The sequence below is a fragment of the Ixodes scapularis genome, unplaced genomic scaffold (assembly GCF_016920785.2).
Source record: "Ixodes scapularis isolate PalLabHiFi unplaced genomic scaffold, ASM1692078v2 PGA_scaffold5__190_contigs__length_132052651, whole genome shotgun sequence".
Lineage (NCBI taxonomy): Eukaryota > Metazoa > Arthropoda > Arachnida > Ixodida > Ixodidae > Ixodes > Ixodes scapularis.
The window spans coordinates 27,777,919-27,793,474 of record NW_024609880.1 but is presented as its reverse complement, the minus strand read 5'-3'; the positions used below and the strand labels follow the sequence as shown (position 1 = coordinate 27,793,474).

Genomic DNA, 15,556 nt, shown 5'->3' with positions numbered 1-15,556 from the left:
AGCAGGAAAACGCCCCTCAACTTCTCCTTTTCATCCAAAACAGGAGGAGAGTCCTCTTCCTTTTGGCAGAGATCAGCTTCCAGACTTCCTCCTTTCGGGTAAGAAGAAAAGAGTGCGACAAGGAATGGAAAGAAGGTCACTGGGAGAGGGTCTTCCCACCAGCAGGTGCTCCGTGCTCGTCGGCCCTTCAGGACAGTATCCCTTAAAAAAGACTGGTTTATCACCCGCATGAAAATGAGCTTCTCAGTGTACTGGTTCATGGAGATATGCACACCATGCACACTCTTATCAGGATAAATACCAGATGACAATGTGTCGGTGCAAGATGCGCGACATTGGTATTTGGACAAACCACACCACTCTTGCAAGGATAAAACATTGAAACCGTCAGCCTTGATGAGGGGTTTGTCAGTGAGGAGCTGCTGCCTGGCTAACTCATCATATTGAGCATGCCTTGTTTTCCTGAGGTCGTCGGTCCTTGTACCAGACTACACAACAATTCCACGAAGAGAAAGTGTATCATGCTACCAGTTTCAACCAAAAACTCTAGGGTGGAATGGTACTTTTGTCTGCGGAAAATATTGTGTAAGTTAAACTGCAGTGCTCATTGAGGATCAGGGTTCCTGAATGAGCACTTGCGACTCTGAACATGGTCGGATTGGTCAGGTTTGCAAAAAAAGTTCGCGCAACAACCTATCTTAGCGCAGCCTTACATAACCTATTGGATTTCACCACGGTATCAGTGACAGAAACAACTAATATGTTATTAAAAGAAGCGTATTGTCCGCTTTCTAGTTAAGCATAGTTTTATGGCCACTTTCTCCTACGTCAGCAACTGGCAACTTTCTGAAAGAAGGATGGAGGTCGTAGCTGCAGTTACTGCCTCTGCCGAGTACTAAAAATGGTCGATACATGCTCCTTCCATACTAAATGAGTGTTGGCCTGCCACTTCCTTTATCACCAACTTGGTTTAGACAAAGCTTGCCGTGGTAAGCCATGTGCTATAGTGTTACAGTCTAAGAAGTCTGCCTGGAAAATTGGCACTTACAAAACTATTGTGTGTCTATGATGATGCAGGAAAACATCGCAGATGTTTCGAAGCTCTATTTTATTGGTATTATTAGCCTGCAACCAGCTGCCAAATAATACATTTTGTTGCAATATGCTCTTATAACATTTATACAATCATTTAGACTACACAGATTTCAAATATGCCTGCACAAGATGGCACACAAGCCAAATTCAGGAAATGTGCCTTCTGAAGCACTCGTAAGACAAAGCATATGCCAGCAGATAAATTGACGACCATACAAAAGAGATAAAAGCAGCTCACATCTGCTCAGTACAACGTTGGTTGGAACCGAGGGTATTTTATGAAGCTAGGTTGGCATGACAATTATAATGAGAGTATGTTTCAATCCCATATTTGGAAGACGTGTACCTCAAAATGTATAAACATTTAATGCCTAATGGCACCTGAACTTTAACTTTGTGTATAGAAATATTTAGAAAACATTGACTGTGCACTAAACTTTCACTGGGAGCACATGCAGGTAATCATATGAGAGGTCCTGCATGCCTTTTCATTTATTTTATGAGGAACTTGCACCTGTTGGCACGTGTTTCAAAATATTTGTGCTGCAGCCAAGCCATTCAGAGCCATGGGAAGAGGGCTGCCAAAACAGAATTTAATTACTGCCACCCCAATGTGGCCTGTAACTTTTCGAATGGCAAAGAAAGCAGAGCAACTATACTGTAAACGACTTAATTTTCGCGAATCAGGCCAAAGCTGAAAATTTGAAATTATTTGCGGGTTCCAATTTTCGTGAATCGAGTGTAGCTTTCGTAGCGTTCACATATTGCCCGAATTGTACGTGGGACATATTTTTCGCGAATTGTAGGCGATTCGCGAAAATTTAGTCGTTTACAGTAAATACTAACCAGCGTCGTGCCACAGGGAAGAATAGCTGTCCCTATTTTTACAAACAGCCACAGGTGCTTGCCTTTGACATTAGAGGGTTTTAGAGAACCATTTTTGAAACTCAATCCAATACAAGGCCTCATTTTGCGGCTGGCTGGGGTTGGATCAGGCTATCAATCCAAATTGTGGAAAATGTTCTATAGAACTCTCTAGTATCAAGCTTTCCATTCCAATAGACTCATGCTGGCTTGAAGTGACAAACGTCTCCCCTTCCTTATCAGTTGGGGGTAGACCAAACTATAATGTATAAATATTTTAAAAGAGTAATGGCAGGCAGCAACATCTCGGGGAGAAATTCCTGATCACAGTAAAAGTGCTATCGTGGTTCAATTAATTCACTTTAAAGGGATGGTGAACCGAAAATTGGATTTAAAAAAAACAATGCAGGGGATGTAGGCGGGACGCTACAATCCCTACAACACTACTCGCAAGGCGATATCTCGAATGGACGGCCGTATTTTTGGAAAAAGAGGTCGAGATTGAACCAGGCCGACGAGGCGCGTGACGTCAAGATACCGTGTTTCCTTCTCTCTTCGCTTCGCTCCCTCAAGGCCGCGAGGCGGAGAAGACAAGAGGCCGTTCCCTCTCCTTCTCAGAGAAACATGACGTCAACATTCCTGCCAAATGCGCCTCTTTTTTTTAAAATACGGTCATCCGTTCGAGATATCGCCGATTGAGGGATGTTTCGGTGTTTGTAGCATCCCGTTGCACGCTTTTGCCGCGTGTTTTGGGAAATTCAAATTTCGCTTCAGCATCCCTTTAAGGGTCCCCCATATCTATAACTCGTAACCAAAGAGCCATAACAGTGAGCAACATTGAGCTAACTGATGCTCCACAGCTTCTGCACGCATTCCGGTGCAAAGCAATAAAGCTTTACACACAACAGCACAATTTCACCTGAGAACACAGGTGTCGGGCGGTAAAGCTTGATGCGAGTGGGGAAGCCTACTCATTATCACACATCAAAGGAGTAGACCATTTGTAGCGTCACTCTCACAAATACCGCAAAGAACTTGTCAATGAGTTTCATTTTCAGATGGTGGCCTTTCTTCTCATTGCTTTAGAATCACAGGGACATCAGGACCATCCATGATATGAATACAGGAGGCTCTGAAAGCATTGCGTAATAAATACATTGTTTTCTGTTTTGTGAAGAACTAGGAGACAGCTGTCGTCCTTCCAGATTCACTGCTTGAACTTCCATCTCCTTGTCACCTTGTGGATTAGATCTGCAGCTGCATCTCAGCAGTCCTTAGATCCCATGACCTGAACCCGTCACAAGTCTTGGACATCATTAACAGTCCAATGGTATCCTCCTGGTCCAGCTCTGTAAAAACAAAATGCATGCATATATGAACTAAAGTTTATACAGCCATTTTTTTTCCTTATTCCTAACTTCTCAGTTGTTATATATAGGTTGTTCCTACAGGAATCTGAACTCACCTACCTGTATCCAAACATACATAGGGACTTGGGTTTTTATTTCTGGCTGCAATCTGCTCTCTAAACAGGCTGGAACTATTCGCATTGGAATTATTTGCAAGTTTCACGGTCTAAAGGGGGTGTGCTGGCACCAGTTAAAATGGCCGTCATTTGTATGAACCAGAACGTGGCCAGGCTCCACGCACAAGTGATGCAAATATATGAGACATATGCAATATAATTTTGCCCGAAAGAAGAGCTGGCCAGAATCTTTATTTGGCAATCTATCCTCCACGAGCTAGGGAACATGACTCACACCGCTGCACCACTATCGCTGAAAGTTGCGAATGGACACACAAAAACAATAAATGCACAGAGGCAATTGGCAAATGCTATCAGGGTAAAATGTGGAGGTTTGCTAAACATGCCCCGAGTTGCTTAGCAATGGTTGTTCCAGGAAGGCTTCACTTAAAGCTATTTCTGAGCTCTCTTAGCAGGCGATCTCCACCAAAGACAGTATTTGTTCCTGGGCCTTAAGAGAGAGCAGAAAAACAGCGAAGAAAAATTTAAATGGGTCAGAAAGGTTTTTCTGACTCCATTAGTGTAAATTAGGTTACAATCATAGCACTAACCTGAGCACATGCAAGGCTGGAGGTCTCTGTGGTCAGTTCGAAAGCGGAAAAGAAGACAACAAAGCACAAATGGACAGGGCTACCTTGATTCGTTATTATGAACATTTTCTCTGGGGAATTTCCTATTAAAGAGACACGATTGTATTTACAACTCTGACACTTACACCTAGTACTCTTTTTAATGATCTTAGTAGTTTGGATGTCATGGGACAACCACAGAAACTACGAGCAAAAATGTTAAGTGTCGTACCAATGACATTACGTCACAGTTCCACATTTCTAGTTGATGGGACACCATAGTAGTTTGGAAACAAATTGCCAGCAGTGCCCTCTAATCTGTCAAGGCACAGGACGTCTGATTGCCAGGTTCTTTTCCGTGGTACTGTGATTCCCCATGTGGAAATTTGAAAGTCCGTTTTCTTACTATTTCAGGTAGATTACGGTTGCGTGATGGGGACGAAAGAAATCTTATCTTCGGCAGTGAGTGTAACCATACCCAAAAAGTTAAATGACGCCTCGGGTACAAGAGGAGGGCTGTCTTCTACAGAAATAGCGGGCAATATTGCAGAGTGTTGCATTTTGTATAATGTAAGTGCAAAATAAACTATTAGAGTCAGGAAGGTGTACATTTTTGAGCATGAAATGCATATTGCTCTCATTGTCGCCACACCTTCTCCAAAACCGTTCTCTAAATCTACTCCCAAACCTTTTCGAAATATGTCAGAAACCTTTTCTAATTGTGTGTTCGCTGACTTTGAAGTAAGAATGAATCATCCCCTGTTGGGCATTGAACCTGGGTCAGCGGGGTGGGACGCGAGCACTGTAGAAATCGAGCTATACCATGCGTAGTTCATGTAGGTATTCAAATTTGGGTCAGCTGTGCGCAACTGTCTTGCGCATTTGCTGGTGTGCAGGGCTTTTTGCTGGTTCTGCAACAGCTGGGTACACCGGCGATTTTTGGAGCCCATAGCGGTACGAGAGTGGCATGTGTACTTTCTGCTCGTTACGGCGGCGCGTGTTCTAGGATGTTATAACATTGCGAGACAGGGGCCCGAAAAAGAAGACGTAGAATGGGGGCTCGATTCAATAACTGATTTTCTATCAACGCTCGTCTGGGATTTTGAGCGTCCTAGTTCTTGACAACGCTGGAGATGCGCACAAGGGGTGCGCTCGCTAATACACAGATGGCACTAGCATCTGCCGCCCTTTTATTCTTACACCTACTCTCGGATACGAGATGGACCGCTGTAGTTTTCTTGCAGATGCTTGTTTAACATAAACAAAATTCTGACCATGTCCGTTTTCAACTTTTTATACTGCCAGTTGGTGCCTGTCATTTTTCTCAAGCACACATTATAACCAAATAAATAAACATAGCTGTTAGAAAATCAGCAAATACTTAATGCCGCAATTAGACAGGTGGAAACAGGTACAATATCATCCGCATAAGAAAGGGTATGCCGGCGAATATGTGTCGGTTCGGTGCCGGCATCCGGCATCCGAAAAGGTACGACGATATTATAGTAACATGAGTGTAGTCGGACATGGGGGTTACCGTCGCCAAATGTCTTTCCTGGGCTAGAGTACCGGCTGCCGGTGGAATGGACACGTCACACTTTCACTCTACAATTACTCATTTCCTTCTCATTTGAACAACTTCCACCTTTGGGGCAATGCCATACATACCGAACTGCAAAAGACATGCAGTGATGTGATTGGCCAAAGCCGTTTTGGAGCACCTTTTGGAGCAGCCAAAACGGTGTTTTGGAGCAGCAAAAGTGGCCTTTGGAGCAGGTAAAACAGTGTTCTGGAGCAACAAAAGTTGCTTTTGGAGCGGCCAAAACAGTGTTTAGGAGCAGCAAAAGTGGCTTTTGGAGAAGATATTCTTAGAAAAATAAACATATTTGTTTTAAGTGCTGGACAAACGAAAGACACTTCGCTCGCCGCAATAAACAAATTATGGTCAAGTTAGGCCACCTGGGAGTCTTTCAACATGTAACTGAAATGCCAATGAGATGACATTTTGCGACGCTTAAGTTAAGTGATATATCTGTACAGTTATAGATAAATAACCAAACTGCACATATTAAAATTTATTTGAAAATGACCAGCTTATTAGTAAATATCACAGCATTAGGTTGACTACCGTAGTTATATAATAAATGGAAGCTGTCTCCGACTGATGAAACACGTAACTACTGCACTGCAATGCGAAATTCTACACAAGACAAAGGTGCATTAAAGGGGCCCTGCAACAAATTTTTGACTGGTTTTTAATTTGCACCAATCCTGAGCGCCCTGAACGTAGTAACTTAATGAAACTTTTCTTTTCTCAAATTTCGCTTTATTTTAGAAGTTATATGCAAATTAGAATTACAAAACAAGCAAAAACTAACCTCCTTTATGACGTCGTAGGTCCTGGCTTGAGTAGCCGTAAACTAGAGGAGGGGTAGTGGGCTCATCGAGCGTCACGGCTGCCGCACTTCGTGCCGACGGCTCGAGAGGGCGCCGCTAAAGCACGTGTTGGATAGGCTGTATGAAGCGGACGGCCAGGGCGGATCGCATTGCATTTGCTGCACGATTAAAGACTAATTCGGCATAACATTTCATTGGCCACAAACGACAGCAAACACGGGGTTAATATCAGTTCAGAACGGGAGCCACTTCACGCTGCCATAACGCCAAATGGTAAAATCGCCAGTCAAGCCCGCGCCGAAAGCCCTCGGAACGCTCGGAACCGGTCGGACCCTCGTACCGGTATACAACCGCAGCGCCGCCACGTACATCCGGGACCTTTCTACGTTCACCGTTCGTTGGCGCCTCATCCCACTAGCCCTTTCTAGTATGCGCTTTTTTTCCGCCGCTTGATGGCGGGTATGTCGACTGGTCATTTCTTGTTTCCGTACTTTATAAACTGCATTTGTTTCTTTTCTGATCTAAAAGACTGAACAAAAACTACTTTCATACATAATAGAAATGGTTCGCGACACTTATATTTTTTATCTCGACTAAAAAAAAAGAGATTTTAGCGGTTCTGACCAGTAGTAAGCCCAAGACCAAAGACGTCACATATCGCGCGCTTTTGGCAACGTGGGTCGCCCTCGTAGGGGTAGGAGGTTTCCGCGTCGTCCATTTAAAATATGACGCACTGATATTTAGTTACTCCCTCCGTGTCCGCTAGGTTGCCCGAACCCCAAGAGACGTGGAAACCGCAAAAAAGGTAGACGCTTAAATATGATTGCAGGGCGCCTTTAAGACTAGCGGGCGCTTTTCTTTTTGCTTTTAGAAACTTTCTACAAGGCTGCTGCAAGCCTCACTTTGCCTTTGGCTTGTAATGAATTCCCACTTTCAATGTCTCCAAAGAGACATTGAGACATCCCACAAGTGAACAGTGCTGTGGCCGTTGCCAAGCAATTCAGAAAAACCGCTTCCCACCGTTACATCAGGGCAACTTCGGCAGGCTTGCATCTGCACGTGCTTCGTCGCGCGAGCGGAGATGGCTGTTCGATCGAAGCAGACACCATGCCACTCCGCTCCGTCGCCAACTGGTTCCCAAAATTGTATGCAAAATGTAATAGACCGATCTCACTAAACGTTCAGCGCATGCCTGACGCCGACATAAGTTTAGCTCATAGGAGGCAGAAGGCCATGCATGCCAGGGCTCGTGCCGTCTCGTGTTTAACACGTGCAGAGCTCCAACAGGATTATCGCACGTGCAGAAATACTAAAGTTCCCTAGATGCATTGCGGCAGCGGTGGCGTAGTCAACCTGCCGAGTGAGATCGGTCCATTGTCCAGCATACGAAAAAAAACAGTCCAGCGGCAAGTGCTTGCCAGGCCAGCAGGCAAGGTACAAGCTAAACACACAGAAAAAAAGAACCTCAGCGAGTCAGGTTAAAACAGGACATCGCGATTCAGGGTCAAAAATGTACTTGGAGCGCTTTGCGCAACGACTGAAGCACTAAAGTGTCAACACACGACCGCGTCTATCTTTGAAACTGTTTCTAAAAAGACGCGAGACGAGACACATGAACGAGGAGAGCGTGAAATGAGAGGTGGCGGGAAAAACTATGCAAGACCGGAAGGAAAATTGATACAGGGTACTTTTTGTTGGGCGGCCGCTTGTGCTACCTAGCTCATGCATACTCAATTACGGTACTCAGTTTAGTTTCGGTCTTGAAAGCCGACCAAAATTGCTCTTTTGGCGCAGGCTTGGCGCAGATTTCCCATATTTTGGCAAAATGTAGCAGGATGTAGCAGGGTTCGCCCCTTGGCGCAGTTTGGCGCAATTGGCGCAGCAATCACATCACTGGACATGTATGCAATAGATATTGTTAGAATAATTAGTTATGAGTCTTATGACAGCTTCAAGTATGTTTTGCCATATAAAACGTATCACGATCAAGGATTTTCACTGGGCTAACATGCATTCGTGCAGTGAGATGGCTCAGCACACTGTGCACTGACCCTGTCCTCCGACGCCTATCATCCGTCGTTCCAAAAGAAAACAAGTACTACAAAATCAACGCCCGTATCGACGACTGTGTCTTTCGAGCACGATCCTCAAGTTAGCACAGGTCAAAATAAAGAGTGATTACGAAGTGGAACTTACTACCTACCCTACTCATACGATGTCGTTCGTAGCACCCGAGGAGCCACGTAGCCGGAGTTGTATGTCGGAGCGCGGCCCCTCGATGGGCCCGACGGTGAATCAAGCGGCCGTGGTCGGAGAACGTTGTCGGAGTGGCTCTCGTCCTGCGACGGTGACACTGTGATAAAGCGGTAATGTTATGGTACCGATGCTTTTCCGAGGGACGGTGAAAACGACCTACCTCTGCCTGTTGTGAAGTGTCTAACCCGCGTCAGGCGGGAGCACTCTCTAATCCAAGCCGCCCAAATCGAAGCGAAGCCGGTGAAAATTACGACAGTCAACGGCAACGTTGTTTGTTGGCATACCTTAGGTAGGGTGGTTTGACAACATGACGCGCAGTTCACGCAAAACCGCAAAACCAAAAACAGGTTGCACAGCTGACGACTACAGCGATTAGAGGTACAGCCGCCATTCGCGCCATTCTAGGTTTTTTTTCCCTACCGAGTTGTTGACTGGTCGCGCCACCAACGCGACTTTAAATCCGCGGCGTCCACCCAACCGTCGTGTTTTTCTTTCCATCCGCTTTCTTTTTTTGTGTAACATAATTATATATATGTTGCAATTACGTGTTCTACTCGCTAATTCACAGCCTCCTTCCGAATTTCCTTGATTTCTAGTGCTGACTTCCGCCGCTTGGCATCGGGCGCTCGCGCGTGCGCAGAACGCTTCTCGGAAAAGGTCCATTTGGCTGGAACGACAGTACATTCTCATTCACTTAGCTATCTAAAACACCGAAATAATTAAGAAATAATTGGGGCCACAGATTAAGCGCAAAGAACTGGCAGTAGGTGATTCAAGGAATTTGAATTCAACAGTGAAGGCGTTAACGCGTTTTAGGTAACGGCCTTACCGGCAACGCGTTACTTCTTTCGGCAAAACGCGATCCATACCTACGCGTTTTTGTGCGCGTGTAAATGGTGCGCTTCCCGGAAATTGCGTATTTCGGGATGTCGCGCTGATCTCTTGGGCCTTCCGGGCGCGCATAAGGAAGTTGGATGATTTCAACTATTTCTGAACGCGCACGAACACGTGCTGTGACGTAGTAGGGCGCTCCTCCCCTATATCCTCTCCCGGCCAATCGGCGGAGGGCACCACATCCGGCTCCGCGCTTTTTCGTCGTCTGGCACTCCGCTTGGCCGAAAGTTCACCGACCTAACCCACACGCATGCTTGTGACAGAAAGCTCACCGGAAACAGCAAAAACGTCACGGAATACGGAATTTCCGGGAAGGGCATGACCTGCGCGCGCACAAACACACGATGGTTTGGATCGCGCTTAACGCAGTAACGTACTCTTGACTTTTCCATAAGAGTAACGGGTAACGCACTTATGTCACGCATTTTAAATAAAGGGTGACATAGTTAGCTACTTGTTACATCTTCCCCAAAGCCGCCTCGGTGGCTCCGAAGCGATAGCGCTGGCCTACGGATCCCCATGTGGCGGGTTCGAATTTCGGCCTAGGTGCCCGCAATCTGACGGAGGCTTATGGCGGAGGAGGCGCCGTGTAACCGAGCTTTCGGTTGCACGTCAAAAGATCCCCAGGTGGTCCAAATTAATCCTCAGTTCTCCGCTGGGGCGTGCCAGATGCCCGTCGTTGGTTTGGCAAGTAAAACCCCCAAATTTAACTTTGACATCTTCCCCGAAACAAAAAAAAGTGCACTTAAATTGTTTTCGTGTTTCTATACTTCGTTTTACCAAAGGTCCAGACACAGCCGACGCCACGAGCTCATGGGACAAATGAGAGAGCTTTAAAAGGGCACCATCATGGTGTTTCTTATGTTTCGTTACATGTGCTATCATCGCTGAACCAATCATAAGCAAAACAGTCTTGGTGAGTTGCACTTTTGACGCGGTTTGATTGGCCTCATCGCTCGTAGTGTCGGGTGCGTCTGGACATAAGCACCTTAAGCTGGAACGAAGTAGAGGCTAGGATGGGGCCAGCCTGAACTTGGGATGCGAAAAAAAGTAAAAAACAAAGATAGATTTTTTGCCTTTCAAGTTCAAGCTGGCCCTATCCTAGTACTGCTCCAACTAGCTCAACTCAAGCCCATAACAAAGTGGAGGCGCCAAGTAATTCATTATTGAACTCATTTCACGTACCTTCGAAAGTTTGCGTGACCATTCCTCAAGCAAAAAGTCCCAGTTTAGAAAAACCCCATCGCAACGCCCTTTGTCCCAGTGTCGAAAAACGCTGTTGCCCCCCAAAACGCTCTTACAATCAATTTATAAATAAAAAAGAACGCAAGAGTAAAGGGGTTACTTTTTATCGCAGCAACGGAAGGCGTTCCTATTACCAGGGTTGTAAAGTACCTAGGTACAAGTAACTGGAAATCGGTATCTAGGTACTTTAGTTGTACCTGAGGTACAAACCTAGGTACTTGAATTTCTCGGTATCTGTATTTGTATCTTAGGTACATTTTTCAGTAACTTGTAACTAAGTGAAGCTATTTTTTACAGGTACTTTTCTATTCACTTCGTCAAAATGGTAGAAACTATAAATCTTGAAGTATTAACCCACTACCATGTGCCGTAATTAACATTGAGTTGTGCACGGCATTGGAGGCACTGACTTGATCGAACAACGTTTTAGCGAATGAAGCCCCGCCTATGATGTTTCAGCGAACGACACACTTTAGTGAATGTAGGTGTTCATTTGAGCGAGTGTGAATTAGCAATGCCGTTCTAGCGATACCAATTTATTTAATCGCTTTGGAACTCCGCTTAGGAAAAATAGCGACCTTCTTCCTTCATCTCCAACTGAAATCGACTTCATTGCGTGTTTGAAGTTCCTCTGTCAGCTATACAAGGAAGGAGATAACTTGAACGATGTGCGCAGTTTCTGTCGCCCGTATCTTGTCCTGGTCGTGGCACTGTTCTGCCATTAATGCGATATAAAATGTAATTATAAATAAATTATAATTACAATCGTAAAGCAATGTAACATTGCATATATAATGCAGTTTCCACTCAATAAATCGGACTTAAATCTTGCAGTTATCAGAACTGAGAAAGTTCCAAAGGAAGAAAGAAAAAACAAAAACAAAAAATCTCATTTTTCTACTGACTAACGAAAGAAAAAGAAAAAACGAGGAAGCTTGAAGCCTTTCGCTCGTCGTCGTGAAGGTTAGGTGCATATGCACTCGATTCATGCGTTTCTTCATGCGGCCGACGTCTCCTGGGCCCGTCGGCGTCAGCACCGGCTTTGAGGCCAAGAACGTCTATAAGCGAGTTTCGGCGGTTTCGGCGTGACATGGTAAAGAGTGGAAGCTGTGGACTCGGTGAACCAATTGGAGCTTGGGGTCAAGGCACATGACTCCACACCGATGTGGACATCGCATTGACACCAATAAAGCACATTTATCGAACTCGTTTTTTAGTGTATCCTTAGTATAAAAGCTCTACTTCCAATATATTTTTATACATTAGGGGAAGGTAAATAAAGACAGTATCTTTAAAGTAACTGTACCTGTACCTAGGTACATCTTTAACCAAGTACCTAGGTGCGTACCTAAGTACCTTTTCGTAGGAGTAACTGTAACTGTATCTTAGGTACATTTTTTAAGTAACTTTTACAACCCTGCCTATTACTGCGAGGTAACATAGGTCGGCGATGCTTTCCTTTATATTGCAATTAACGAATAGCGTATTTTACTTACTTTTTTTTTGTAATGCCTACAACACTGGCACCATACGTGGTTTGCGTGTTTTCATTAAGCGCTTCGAAGGAACTTGAGTACAACTGATTTGTTCAAGGAATACAGAAATCAAAGTACTTTTTTTCATTAAAATGCGTAGTTATTAACACCGTGTTAAGGCAGGCTTGCTTCATATTCAGCAGAAACGTGCGAGGACGTGGTCCCCATATGGAGACCGTTATTGAATGAAGCATAGATTTTGTTCTTCAGCATTGGATGTGTCGATTATTTAAAAACTCGAACACTGGAAATTTAAGAACTAAATCAACTTATTCGAGCAATCATTATTCGATGCAAATTCGAAATTAAAACATGAGCATATCAGCAAATAACATGGCTTCTTAGTATACAATGTTTTTTTTTTTTTATTCTTTACAGATTAAAAAAAAAAAAGTCATGAAAGCTACACTTATGCTGTTCGTGCGAGTGAGTAATACGGCCAGGGGGACATTATTATGGATGGCTAACCTTTGCGATAAGTAGGATGATTAAGTAAAATTTGTTAAATAACTTTTTAAGTAGTAAAAATAGTCTTAAGTTCCAATTAGAAAATCGCTGAGCGTTTTTAAAAACCCCTGTCAGCAATTTTTAGAAAGATTTTGAGCGAGTGAGAAGTGCATTAGCGCTAAAGTTACCACTCGTGGAGCAGGTGCAAGGCTGGGGCTAAATAGGAGACAGAAAAATTGCGCGGGCGCCTTACCGCGACCACTGGCCTTGTATCTGTTCCACGAGTGGCAACATTAGTGCACTACTACCCTTCTCAAGTGCTGAAAGTCTTTCTGAAAACGACTCATTTAGTGGTTTTTGACAACGCTCAGCAAGTTTCTGTTTCGAACCATATGTCCATTTTCACTACTTAAGAAAGTTATTTAACAAATTTTAATTAATTAGCCGACTTATCGCAAAAATTAGCCACCCACATAATGTCCCCCTCGGCGTAAAACTCACTCGCACAAACCGCATAACTGTAGCTTTCATGGCTTTTTTAAAACAAATCTGTAAAAAATAAAAAATAAATAATAAAAAGAAATTTATATAGCAATTTCAACTTGCAGGGTTTTGTAGGGAAGGGTTGGAGGGCCCTCGAAGCGTCTGAGCGATAACAGATTTTGAACCTCTTGGATTTTAATAGATTTTTTAAGAAAATCCGAGAGGACATAGTGCCACGTCCCATTCTCGTTTACCGCAAAGCGACATTAAGCTGTGGCTTGGAGTCTTTTAGCAAGAGCATGAAAGCTAAAGCTGCCTTCGTACTGTTACTCCCTTCACTACCGAAGTTAACTTCAGCGCTTAAGGGTAGCAATAAGTTCTGTCTTCTCTTCTTAATATTCTTTGTGCACGACGGGAACAAGGTGACCACAGCAGCCTAAACACTGACAATAAAAGATTGCGTTGGCAAAACGGCAAACACCCCTCTTTTATTTCTATCGGCAACATCAAATTCTTCTGCTCTATTTTTTGTTTTGTTTGCTTTACTGTCCTAAAATCACTCTAAGCAATGTAAAACGAGTATATCAAAATTTGTGTTTGGACAAGTTGGTAAAAGTTCACGCTGAAAAACAACGTGACTGGGACGAGGTCAAAGAAGAGAGATACATAGGAGAGGACAGGAAAGCACAAGTTATTTACCAATCTAAACAGACCTCTAAAAGTTTTTTTTTTTTTAAATATCACTTTTACCCTAGTCTTCAACATTCTTGTAATCGTTTGCACCGAGGTCACTATATCAAGTCTGTCCGATTTAATATTGTACAAAGCTTCGGCCCACCAGCTAAACGTTTCTGGAGCCTTCCAGACAAAGGAATGTTGAAAGGATTCTTGACGCTGCCTACAAATGGACGATTAGTTCACACAGCCAACTTTGCTACAACTCCTTGTGACGGTTTGTCTAATGGTTTCCGAGCTACCCAACCAATCTGCGACACACGTTTTGTTGCGCCTAAACCGCCATAAAAATCTGAGCTTCTAAGGTCTACCCAACCGAATATTAACAAAACAAAAAACACTTAAAATTTTGTTTTCTGTAGCTTTCCTAAACTATCTCAGAGGTATGCTGTGGGTGTTTCAAATGCTGAACATTTGCATTCTTACACCTTGAGAATTTTCTTCCTTGAAGCCAAGGGAAGTCGAAGAGTGAAAGATAGCTGCAACATTCCAGATCGACACACTTCTTTGTGATACGCAAACTGAGGTCTCAGACCTCTGATTCAAGCTTTATAAGGTTGAGTCGAATCTCGTATGGAGTAATCTGGCTGTCAATTGCACCAGATGTGAATGCGCACAATAAACAGAGGGCAGAGGTTTTTTTTTTTATCAATAACTCGGTGCGACGAGGAACGTGTGTGAGTGCTCGCTTGGTTGCCGTGTACCTGTATCAGACTGAGCTTGCATATCTAAGATTTTTAAAGTTTTGCATGAGGGTTGAGGATGTGGTGTTTTTTTAATTTACGGAGTATGCGTTGTTTTCATGAGACTTTCAAGTTTTCTATTACTCGGGTTATATGTCTGCATGAATTATTTTTCAGGTTTGTAATGATTGTTGCTCAACATAGAGAGGGGGGGGGGCACAGTAACTGATATGTGAGTGAAACAATGAGTTGGAGAGTAATCGTTTAGCTTTGGTTGCAAACATGGCTTTGTGACGTCGTACTAGTGTCACAGTGTGGTTCGCCATAGAATGAACATAATCGATCTGCTTTTTTCCATGTCGTATGACCCGAAAATATCCCTCCAAGAGATTTCAATTCGTTGATAATTTCAATAACACAATAAGTTTATAGCAGCTGCTTCAATATTCGAAATCATTTATTTTTTAATAAAAAAGTACTGCCTTCATTTTTATCGGAATAATTTTAAAGTTGCTATATTTTGTGCCATGACTTTATTATTTTAAAATGATTCATATAAAAATATTCTAGCGTCGTTAGTTCATGTAACAACCTTCATTCTTACGTCATTGTTAGTTCTGTAGTTGATGTACTAGACATTAAAAAGAAGCCCGTCAAGCAGGTTCCTGGAGGGACCCCCGAAAGAAAAGGTTTCACAGCTAAGGAGTACCTATCTAGACGGTTCTAGTGCTGTCAATGCTGTACATTGAAATTAAGTAGAGGAATGGCATGTTCCCCCATACCGCAATGTTTCAGCTTCTTAAAGTTGCCCTAAAGTAAACTTTTAAG

The 15,556-nt window shown here is 43.6% G+C and overlaps 1 long non-coding RNA gene across 2 annotated transcripts; it reads right to left on the bottom strand.

The window, feature by feature from the left end:
• Positions 1-1,089: 1,089 nt before the first annotated feature.
• Positions 1,090-8,946, bottom strand: LOC115320974. Of its 2 annotated transcripts, none has more exons than XR_005715798.2 (3): positions 8,867-8,946; positions 8,650-8,803; positions 1,090-3,308 (listed from the first exon to the last, which is right to left on the bottom strand). It is a non-coding gene; the product is annotated as an uncharacterized LOC115320974 (long non-coding RNA). The 2 variants fall into 2 exon arrangements; XR_003918742.3 differs by having other exon boundaries at positions 8,654-8,803.
• Positions 8,947-15,556: the final 6,610 nt, after the last annotated feature.